Source organism: Maniola jurtina, chromosome 4 (assembly GCF_905333055.1).
Source record: "Maniola jurtina chromosome 4, ilManJurt1.1, whole genome shotgun sequence".
In the NCBI taxonomy this organism is placed as follows: domain Eukaryota; kingdom Metazoa; phylum Arthropoda; class Insecta; order Lepidoptera; family Nymphalidae; genus Maniola; species Maniola jurtina.
The window spans coordinates 1035329-1047674 of NC_060032.1; the positions used below are offsets into that span (position 1 = coordinate 1035329).

The following is a 12346-nucleotide window of genomic DNA, read 5'->3' on the forward strand; positions in this document are numbered from 1 at the left end:
GTAGCGAGCTTATACAGGTGGGGCATTTCCAGGATACACGTCTTTTCGGAGTGTAAAAATCTTCATTGTATCCCAAACAAGAAAAATGATATTTTCCTTTGCAACGCGTACAGGAAAGAAATTTATCGGTGTCACAGCCCTCACTACAGCATCCCCAAGCAGCTTCGGAAACAGACATCTTTACAGTGCACGTCCAGTCACGATAATTTTATATTAAAATAAAACAGGAAAAACTATATTTAAAAAAAATGATTGATGAATACCGATAAAACTTGAGACTTTGCATTTAAAAGTTTATATTTTGAAAAATAATAAAGCTTTAAACGGGAACTCACTCAAGAAAGCGCACTCGGAAGTATTTGACTGACATTGATTGAAAGTACCCATTGAAGTACTCTGGCAATTTTTTTCCTTCCATCTACGGAGAGTATATACCACAGTTTCAAGCACACGTAAAGGAAAATGTATTATTTTTTTGCGGTTACAAACTTACATTTGCAGTTACAGATAACTTTAAAAACAATATAATCACATGTGGATATGCTTCCAAAGCCTTCATGTGAGAACTTGGCTCAAACTTGGCTGGGTCTGTGTGTGTGTTGGGTGTAATTGGTATAGTTCTTACAATTCACGAAGGCGAGTGAACTTTACTTGTGGTTACATCGTATACATGGGCATTGCGTAAGTGTGCGTGCATGTTGGACCAATCAGTCGCGAGCAAGCGCTCGCAAACGCACACATTTAGTGTACCTTACTTATACCGATAGGACTTAAACACAAGCATAAGCCACTCGCCTTCGTGAATTGTAAGAACTGTATCATAAGGAAACCCTCTCTATTACGTAAACTTTCAGTAAGAAAGGGGTTTTTAGAAATTCAGACGAACAAAGCTGGGGTGATGCAGCTAGTTAAATTTAAAAGTGTTCTGTCCTTTCTGTACTTCGACCTATTTTATCAGTAGGGCCAGTCGATGTAATAACAATAGCCGTTGAAGTATAAAAGATAAATCTTGGAGAGTTTGATATCCCGGCCGGAAATTAAAATGTTCGCAAACTGCTCGTAGGTGTTGAAGTGGGAAAGTTTCTCTAATATTAAAATACTGCTCAAGAACCTGAACAAGAAGAATAATTTTAATTTTTTGATTTTTATTTTTTAATTTTTATATACGTGACATTTTATTTATATGTAATCACTTTGCAACGCCCTGACGGGGCTTCATGTTGTAATATTATAATTATTTTCTATTATGATGTAAAACATGAATGCAAATAAATAAAGAAATAAGTAACCTACGGCTCTTATTAAATACTACCTTAAATTAGAGAGACGAACTCACTTTCGACCAGAAAACGTTTACTTCCCGGTCTCGTGCAGTGATGTCATACTATAACTTTGATAGGTACCTACCGCAGGCTTGGAACCTTGCTTCTTGTCTTTGCCATGTTTTCTTATTGCGTGACTTAGGAGCTTATTTTTTTACAGCCCCAAAGACCTGATTTGATATTAATTCCAACATTAACGTCAAAACGTTCCTGACAAAAAGTGACTTGACAGACAAACATACAACGGACAGCGAAGTGATTCTATAAGGGTTCCTTTTTCTTTGAGCTACGGAACCCTAAAAAACATAGTATATGCAGTACACTTTACAAAGCTTTGTGGGTATTTTTGTATGTATGTAGGTACACCATAAAAATCCATATAGGTTTAAAACACTGGTAAAAACGTCCATAGCAATTATTGGACGTTACAGCTTATTCCCGTTCCGAGCTGCAGTCGGGCTTCGGAAACGGGGTAAATAGCTCTATTTCCCATCACTAGGCTCTTACCTGTTTTTTTTTTTCCTGAGTCAGAGTGAACTAGAGTGAGGAAGCTTTCAGTTTAAAAAATTGGGCTACAGGTGACGTGAAATCAAAGAGATTTTATTTAAAGCCAAAAAACCGGCCGAGTGCAAGTCAGACTCGCGCACTGAGGGTTCCGTACTCGGGTAAGTATTTTTTCCGACACTTTGCAAATCAAAAACTATTTTACATAAAAATATACTTTAGAATTTACACGTAAGGCCTTTTCATATGATACCCCACTTGGAATAGTAATCTTACTTTGAAAATTGAAACATTTTTTTATGATGTAATCACAAATTTACGGTTTTCGGATTTATTCCTTTACTTTTGCTATAAGACCTACGTAACTGCCAAATTTCATGATTCTAGATCAATAGGAAGTACCCTATACGTTTTCTTGACAGACACGATAGACGGACAGACGGACAGACGGGCAGACAGACAGATAGACAGACATACAGACAGACAGACAGACAATAAAGTGATCCTATTAGGATTCCGTTTTTCCATTTGAGATACTGAACCCTAAAAATTAAATTTTCAAAAAGTTTCCGCTGGAATGAACTTTAAATCATTTCTTTTGCCCTCAAACTGCTGAGGCACGGGTCTCTTCTCAGAATAAAAAGTGCTTCTAAGGCCATTAGTACCTACCTTACTATTACGTTAGCCAAGTATGAATTGGTAGACTTCACGAACCTTTTGAAAACGTTATGGAGAACTCTCCGGCATGTTAGTTTTCTCACGATAATTTCTTTCGCCGTTCGGGCGTTTACTGTCGTATTTAGTTCGTATTCCTTTTCGTAAAAATACGATCTGTTTTTTAACGTCGAAAATCCATCAAAATATGAATCGTAAAAATACGAATGAGTGCACACGCGTATGCACGTTTTGTATGGCGGCCACTTTGAATTTTATTTTTACGAAAACGAATACGAATTGAATACGAATGAGTGGATACACGCCCTTAGACAAGTTAGAGATGCGTGCCCGGGACCGAACCTGAGACCCCCTAATGCTAACCACTAGACTATTACTGCTAACAGTTACACAATCAGTACAATTGCCTAATCTGTTCCAATACGATGACATGGTCACGCAATTGAATGTGTGTTAGTACATGTCATTGCAATTAGGACCCTATCATTAACGTAATAAGGATTACACGTAGTCTTGATTACAGCCAGATGCACCTGTAGCAAAGCTGTTGCCAAGACAGAACAAGGACTTAGTAAGAGGTATGACGAGATACGTACTATCGTTTGCGACAGGTCGAGATGGCAATCGGGGTGACGACGCCCCGCACGCCTGCACAGTCCCCGCGCTAACCCAGTGGGGGATAGCGCGGACGTCTCCCCCGCCTCATACCCCGATTGCCATGTGGTTGACATTGCCCGGGGCAGTTTTGTTTTTAACCCCCGACCCAAAAAGAGGGGTGTTATAAGTTTGACGTGTGTATTTGCGTATCTGTGTATCTGTCTGTGGCATCGTAGCTCCTAAACCAATCAACCGATTTTAATTTAGTTTTTTTGCTCGAAAGGTGGCTTGATCGAGAGTGCTAGCTACAATCCAAGAAAATCGGTTCAGCCGTTTGAAAGTTATCAGCTATTTCTAGTTACTGTAATCTTCACTTGTCGGGGGTGTTATAAATTTTTCAGTTACACTTGTTAATGTGTGAATTTTAATTGAAGATCCTTTCTGTCTGGATTACTATGTAAATCTCGTAACGAGTTATAATATAGAATTGAGTCGTTACAGTGGAGCTTTCAATCGCCTCAGTTCGCGGCGAGCGTCGTAAACTATCAGGGGCTCCCGCGTCCATCACTTTATTATACGAGCGAACTTGGCTCCATAAACACGAGTATCATATAAAAATTGATTTACGCCGTAAGCTTGCGAAGTTGTTTCAAACAAAATTGACTTATTTTTGCTTACTTGTCTACTCTATGTAGAAAGGAAGGAAATAGAAATGTTTTTTTTTGTTAGATGAAGCGAACGTGTCACCTGATATTGAGTAGCTTGACTGCTCAAGCTTGACTACCCGTGACTTCTACCGCGTAGACTACATGGATATCAAACCCTTATTTTAGGTGGAATTTTCAAAAAAAAGTTCTTAGCTGATGTTTGTTAGGTATACTGCATACCGAATTTCAGCCCGATCCGCCCAGTAATTTTACTCGTATGTTAGACTAGCTGATGCCTGCGACTTGGTTCGCGTGGATGTAGGTTTTTTAAAATTCCCGTGGGAAATCTTTGATTTTCCGGGATAAAAAGTAGCCTATGTGCTAATCCAGTGTATAATCTATCTCCATTCTAAATTTCAGCCTAATCCGTCCAGTAGTTTTTGGGTGAAGGAGTAACAAACACACACACACACACACACACACACACACACACACACACACACACACACACACACATACAAACTTTCTCCTTTATAATATTAGTGTGATGTGATGTTAGATCAGTTAGTCAGTCAGTCAATCACCTTTTCCTTTTGTATATCTATAGATTTTATTATTGTAGACTCGGGCTCGCAATCTGTCTCTGAACCGACGGCCGATGGGGCAGACGTGTTCTGGAGTGGAGACCGCGCACCGGTAAGCGCAGTATGGGATGACTTCAGCCTGCTGGTGCTGGACCGATGACCTGAAGAAGGTGGCGGGGAGCGGGTGGATGAGGAAGGCGGAGGACCATGTTTGGTGGCGCGCTCTTGGAAAGGCCTATGTATGGCTGATGGAAGGAAGTCTCTCCCCAGACCTACTCTCTGCAAGTCCATTTATATAAAAATACATCGTTAAGCTGTTATTGCGTATAAATTTTCGAAAAGCCCACCACGAGACTGACGCAAATTGACCGTTCCACCGAACTCTGGATTGATATTCGCGAATCATAACTCATTCCCATTGTTCTTTGACGAATTTGTTTTTTCGAGTACATTTCGAACTACCCGCATTAATCCGCGCAATATCGTTGCAATGAATCACTTTTATTACCCCTTTTTACCAGTTTGGCTGTGGTATTGCCATCGATAGTATCTGGAATTTGCACAAAATGGGGTAAACTTTCCATACATAATGTAAAAGTATGGGTACACCACGTCACTTTGCCCTCCTTTATTGGAATTAGAGCATTCATTTGAAAGTACACAATCTATACTGATCACCAGAATGAACTAGAGTGAGGGAAGTGTTATTTGGATTTTGGAATTTGGCTTAAATTGCGGAGTGAACATAGCCTAATTAATATTTATAAGAATACCAGAAGTGAACCTCAATAAAAATATAAGAATGAATAAATATAACCCTTATTTGCATGATTAAGGCTTGAGACTCAACAAAACTAAGTTAGCGCAATAATAACAGATTGATAAAATACGTCCGCACACTAAGATCGACCGAACCAAAGTGAGTCGAACTCTCGCAGGCCACTTTCAAGATAGTTTTCCGAGGTGGCGCCACGGTTGCGTTCCTAAAAACATTACCAATAGATGCCACGTGACTTCCGTTCAAAAGCGCGGCAAACATGTGCGATAACATATTTTATGCCGGAAAATCAAAGAAATCCTACTTGTTACTTTTGCCTTCATTTAGTGTGGATTAGCATTTTAACCCCCAACCCAAAAAGAGGGGTGTTATAAGTTTGACGTGTGTATCTGTGTAGCTCCTAAACTAATGAACCGATTTTACTTTAGTTTTTTTTTGTTTGAAAGATCGCTTGATCTAGAGTATTCTTTGCTATAATCCAAAAAAATCGGTTCAGCCGTTTGAAAGTTATCAGCTCTTTTCTAGTTACTGTAACCTTCACTTGTCGGGGATGTTATAAATTTTTAATTTACACCTGTTTATTTTCGTTTCATTTTGCCATAACTTAACAAACTGGAATATTGTAAATCTTATCTAATCTAATAATGAAAACCAACCCTTGCATCCCAAGGTCTATAACTCAATACAATATGTATAAGACGCAGTACATTTTGAGCATTCAGTAATTCAATCAATCGTAAGGTCGGCAGGGAGCGTACCAATCCAGTTTTCGCCTGTTTCAATATTTCATTACTACCCTACTTAGCTGTGCAACTTTTATAATGGGCTTGGAGCGAAGCCAGATCCTGTCGCGGCTACACCCACGCTGCATTTTGTTTTTATCTAACCGATACTGAAACAATATAAAGTTAAACAGCACCAAACTCGACTACTACCCGCGAACTGCCGATACTTAGATAGCAATAGATTTACTTAAATTCTTTTTCAGTTGCTCGGTGTATTTTATATATTTATATTTATATTTATGAACTAAGATTTTTTCCTCTTTCATTTGATATCCCATTCGATCCAATAGCAAAAAACAAATTTGGAGGATTATTTTTTCACACAAAATCTAGCCTATGTCACCCGGACTATAATAACGAATCGATTGACACCTCATTCATCAAAATCAGCTCAGTAGTTTAGGCGCTACGGTGGAACACACATAAATACACGACATAGATACATCCTCAGGCGATGTAGACCTTACAATGCACAATTGCAATTGCAGAAGATGCTCCGGTATCGGAGCGAAACATGCGTCGAGTGTGTTGTAGCGGATTTGTTGGTGATACTTGGGGATTGCTTGGTTGCTGGCTTTTCTTGCATGCTTAGCAGTGACAGGGTGAGGGGTTTTATAAGTTTGACGTGTGTATCTGTGTATCTGTTTGTGGCATCGTAGCTCCTAAACGACTGAACCGATTTTAATTTAGTTTTTTTGTTTGAAAGGTGGCTTGATCGTGAGTGTTCTTAGCTATAATCCAAGAAAATCGGTTCAGCCGTTTGAAAGTTATCAGCTCTTTTCTAGTTACTGTAACCTTCATTTGTCGGGGGTGTTATAAATTTATAATTTACAATTGTGTACCATACCGATTGGCCTTTTTAGCGGATTATAGCAAATTAAGCTTTTGATTCGTTGTCTGTAGTTTAAGTTAAGTTTAAAATCGAGAATGTAGCGTCGACACAATACAACTGCACGCTAGTTCGGATGCGCTATCTGTGCGCGGTCAAATCTTAAACAATAACAGCCAATAAGAGAATGCGGTATTGTTTCCAATTGAATTTTTAAGCTCCAGTCTGACCAACAGAGATAACTTGCAAGATTGACCCAATAATATTATTGTGAAATTAGCTGATGCCCGCGACTTCTCTCGCGTGGATGTAGATTTTTCAAAAATCCCGTGGGAACTCTTTGGTTTTCCGAGATAAAAAGTAGCCTATGTGCTAATCTAGGGTATAATCTATCTCCATTTTAAATTTCAGCCCAATCCGTCCAGTACTTTTTGCGTGAAGGAGTAACAAACACACACACACACACACACATACACACAAACTTTCCCCTTTATAATATTAGTTTGAAGTAGTGTGAAGTGTGAAGTGTGATTTATTGGTAGCAGTCACACAAAACTATTAATATAATCTGTAACAATAATGAATAATGGATTTTACAGTTTTCTTGGTTTTTAGGGTTCCGTACCCGAATGGTGCCAACGGGACCGTATTACTCTGTCTGTCAGCGGACTGTATCTCGTCAACCGTAAATAGGTACGTATAGAGTTGTCACAGAATACTGTGTATTTCTATTGCCGCTATAACAACAAAGTGGCTACCATGAAAATTAAAAAAATTAAAAAGTATAAAAATAGAGTACGGAACCGTTTTTATGCGAGTCTGACTCGTACTTAACCGATTTTTCATTTATTTATTTATAGACTAGCCCTTCACTGCAATCAGACCTACTGGCTAAGTCTAATATGGAGCGCGCACGTTCTGATGCATATTATTACCAAGCTCTTAATTTGAAGGTCCCTATAATATAAGTGGCGGGCATTGTGGAGGGGCAAACTGATACCAGAAGCTACCAAAGGTTTGGATTAGAAACGAGGAGGTAAATCGGGTAAGCAACGTTCTTTTTAACCCCCGACCCAAAAAGAGAGGTATTATAAGTTTGGCGTGTGTATCTGTGTATCTGTCTGTGGCATCGTAGCTCCACGAATGAACCGATTTTAATTTAGTTTTTTTTTTCATTTGAAAGGTGGGTTGATCGAGAAAGCTCTTAGCTACAATTGAAGAAACCGGTTCAGCCGTTTGAAAGTTATCAGCTCTTTTCTAGTTTTCTTATAGAGTTTTTTGTGTCGGGGGTTTTAAATTTTGAGTCATTAGCTTTACCTACTATGAGAAAAGTTCAAAGTAAGGAAGGAACTTTACAGAAAATCTTTTTAGAACCGCGATACTAATGCTCAAGAGTGTTCGGGATTCATTACAATAGATAAAAGCGCTTAAAGCGATAAATACCGACAGGTACGAATCGAAACCACAAATATCGTCCAGGAAGCGATAGCGATAAATTCGCTGCAAGGGAATAAAACCTTCGCATCGTTCCGGAAACCATTATGATGTATGCGTGGGAATTGCTCTATATTGGTGAATAACCCTTCTGGCACAGCGGTGTGGTCTGTGGCCCTAATGATGGGAGATCCTGGTTCAATTCCCGGCAGGAGCAATTTAGGGATTTATTTGTTCTAAGCTGATGTGGCAATGAGCATCGCATCCCATCCATCCTTCCATGGGCGATGTAAGAACTAGATTACAACATGGGGTTATTCAAGGGGCGGAACAACAAATTCCTGAAAGGTCAGTAACGCATTGGCGGTCCCTCTGGTGCTGCAAATGTTCATTTTGACGGGCTTTAATGTTTTCTATTTAAGGATAACGCCTTCGCTTTCTATACATGTCTGCATAGTTTTTTATATAGACATGTAAGAAAGCGAAGGCGGCGCGGTATGCTCTCGATATCCGACCGTGCTGATTTTACACCACCTGCTGTACCGACTAGTCACAAAGCGGCCTTAGTAGTATTTTTAGGGTTCCGTACCTCAAAAGGAAAAACAGAATCCTTATAGAATCACTTTTTTGTCTGTCCGTCTGTCGTGTCTGTCAAGAAAACCTATACGGTACTTCTCTTTGACCTAGAATCATGAAATGTATATAGGTCTTATAGCACAAATAAAGGAAAAAAACCGAAAACCGCGAATTTGTGATTACATCACAAAAAAAATCAAAATGTGTTTATGATCAAATAATTAATTAGTATTTTCAATTTTCAAAGTAAGATATACTACCAAATGGGGTATCATATGAAGAGGCATAACCTGTACGTTCTAAAACAGATTTTTATTTATTTTTATGCAACACAGTTTTTGATTTGGAAATGTTGGAAAAAATACTCGAGTACGGACCCTCAGTGCGCGAGTCTGACTCGCACTTGACCGATTTTTTTCTTGAAGCTCAAATTTTCTTCTCTTTAGTCGTGCGAAGGTGCTAATAAGTAGCTTTGAGTACTGAAGGTAATCATTATAATTGGATGTCGCCTACTCTTTCAGTATGCGTAGAACATTGCCTAACTCGTTTACACTTACATGGAAATCCTTTTGCGAGACGTTCCTAATTTACACAAGCTGATTATCTTGAGACATTTCGGAGTATTTAGAAAATTAGCTACTAAAACTTTTCTTATATTGTGTTTTTAGGGGTCCATACTCGAAGGGTATCAACGGGACCCTATTACTAAGTCTCCGTCTGTCCGTCTCATATTATAAATTCGAAAGTGTGTTTATTTGTTGGTTTGTCCTTCAATCACGTTGCAAAGTAGCAACAAAGTTTCTTTTGAGATAAGTTGATCACTCAAAATGGTTAACGCTCAATGACTGTTTGGTCTTTGTCATTTGTATGGGATTACGTAACAGAGAGAGACCTATAATAGAGAATAGATCTTTTGCATAAGTAATGATTTTTTTTACATAATACTCATTTACTCTTTTTAAATGTTAAATTGATTAAATTAAACATTTGAAAAGAGCAACCATCGGGTTTCTTGCTGGTTCTTCCCGATAGGAACAGAACTCCAAACCAGACGAAGTACGATGTTCCTAATGTACAGGCCCCTGGTGGGCGAGACCGACTCGCCCTTGCCTGTTTTTTTTTAATTACATTATTCTTACAACGACGAAATATTACTTTTAATATCCACCACCTACAAAATTTAAAAATATCAGCATGATTGCATTAGCGTATTAAAAATTTCCATTCCCGCGTGTCCGAATAAATACGTACCTACTTGGTACATGTAAGCAAAAAAAGAAAGAAAAAACCAAATTCGAATCCAACGCCACTCAGAACAAGGTTCTTTTTGCATCGGACGACGTGAATAGTAATGCAATCGATGGTTTTATGAGATGTGGGCAACCGGAGAAAGGAATAAATGAGATTTCATTTTTCGCTCTTATTTTTTTTTGTAGTCCAACGTAGCCGTAGAAGTCGTAATTAAACCACAGGAAGAGGGGAGATAAGTACTTAGATGACTCTTTGACTCTTGGGGCTTTGTCAAGGTTTTATATGGTTTTATTATTTGGAGTACAGACCAGTCTCTAATTAAAGAGACCTTAAAAGTACTAAGAATTTTATTGAGTTGAGATATTCACGTTCATTACTGATCGAGCATACTCAATTAAAAAAAAATTGGAAACTCGGACAGGAGTGTTCCTTACCATCGTACAAGAAATGACCCTTTTAAATTTTTTTTAAATTTTCATGGCGGTATTTTTGAAAAATTTTAGGCTTCCGTACCTCAAAAGGAAAAACGGAACCCTGATAGTATCACCTTGTTGTCTGTATGTCTGTCTGTCCGTCGTGTCTGTCAAGAAACCTATAGGGTAGGTACTTCCCGTTGACCTAGAATCATGAAATTTAGCAGGTAGGTAGTTCTTATAGCACAAGTACAGGAATAAATCTGAAAACACCAAATTTGTGGTTACATCCCTTTAGGTCCAAAATGTTGTTGAATTCTCATAATGTTGAATTTACAAAATGTTTAATTTCGGAGTTGCAAATGTTGAATCCCAAAATGTTGGATTCGCAAAATGTTGAATTTCAATTCCCAAAAAATTGAATTCGGAAAATGTTAAACCTTAAAACAAAAAAAAAAGGAATCAACCCAACCCAAGCTTTATTTTATTTTCAAAAAAATTGAGATCCCTAAGAAAATTTTAATAAGCTACCTGTGCGCAGCCTGGGGCGGGTCGCTAGTCTAGTAATAAAAATAATCCAGCGCGTAAAAATATAACCTTAAAACTTCAGTCAGACTCAAACTATGTCTTCCAACTTTAAATCCTATTATTTGGTGATTATAGGAAAGTCAAAAAGCTTGTTAAAATATTTTAATACTGGATAGTATTTAAATGCCTTTGAGTGCTCGGGGAATCGCTCGCGAATCGTATATTAATGAACGTTGACCTATTTCATTAATTGGATTGGTGAATACTATCACTTGTATCATAAGAAGTATACTTTGAACCATGATCCCTTTCCATCAGTCCCATTAAAAGCAACGACGAAAAATTACTTTTGAACTGTATACTGATATCAGGCTCGATTTTAGTTTTAAACGCTGTGTCATCATCATGTTCAACCCAAAGCCGGCTCACTACTGAGCACGGGTCTCCTCTCAGAATAAGAAAGTTGTAGGCCATAATCCGCACTGGGCCACACTGGCCCAGTGCGGAAATTTTGAGAATGCCTGAGAGAGGCATGAAGGTATCCTCAAATCAAATGATATAATATTATATTTAATAGATTAAAATGGTTCGAAATCCCGATCCCGATTATAGGAAAGTCAAAAGCTTGTTAAACTTATATAATAATTATGTTGTTAAAAATATTATCATTATTAAACTCCTTTTGTAGCAATATAAAATTCTTGGTGGCCACTTTGAGCACACCTCCCCTATGTCTACGTCATAATAGCAGCTGCTTAGCAAATAGCCCGACCCGTCCAATAGTTTGAACTGTGCGTTGATAAATGAATCTGACTCACCTTTTTCTTGTATCATCATCATGATCAACCCATTTCCGCCCCACTACTGAGTACGGGTCACCTCTCAGAATGAGAAGGGTTTAGGCTATAGTCTGCCACGCTGGCCCAATGCGGATTGGTTCACACACCTTTGAGAACATGGAGAACTCTCAGGCATGCAGGTTTCCTCACGATGTTTTCCTTCACCGTTAAAGCAAGTGATATACTGCTTAAAACGCACATAACTGAATAGTTAGTGGTGCGTGCTCGGGATCGAACCCCCGACCTCCAATTAAGAGGCGGAAGTTCTAACCACTAGGCAGCTACAGCTTATTCTTGAAAAGATTTTGTACCTAAAAATTTTCAAAAGAAAAATAAAACCGACTTCAAAACGACAAACACTAAAAAGTAAAAAATAACTTTTGTTTAGCTACACGTGTAATGCACCTAGGTATGAAGTCGAGCGAGCATATTAAAACAAAATTAGAAATCCAAGAGTGAAGCTCGCCCGACTTCATACCTAGGCGCATTACACGTGTAGCTAAACAAAAGTTATTTTTTACTTTTTAGTGTTTGTCGTTTTGAAGTCGGTTTTATTTTTCTTTTGAAAAATTTTTTTTTCACAA

At 38.3% G+C, this 12346-nt stretch overlaps 1 long non-coding RNA gene across 1 annotated transcript; it reads left to right on the top strand.

Moving 5' to 3' along the window:
• Window positions 1–675: 675 nt before the first annotated feature.
• On the top strand, window positions 676–12078 carry LOC123864516. Its single transcript, XR_006795800.1, has 3 exons — window positions 676–815; window positions 5280–5282; window positions 12065–12078. It is a non-coding gene; the product is annotated as an uncharacterized LOC123864516 (long non-coding RNA).
• Window positions 12079–12346: the final 268 nt, after the last annotated feature.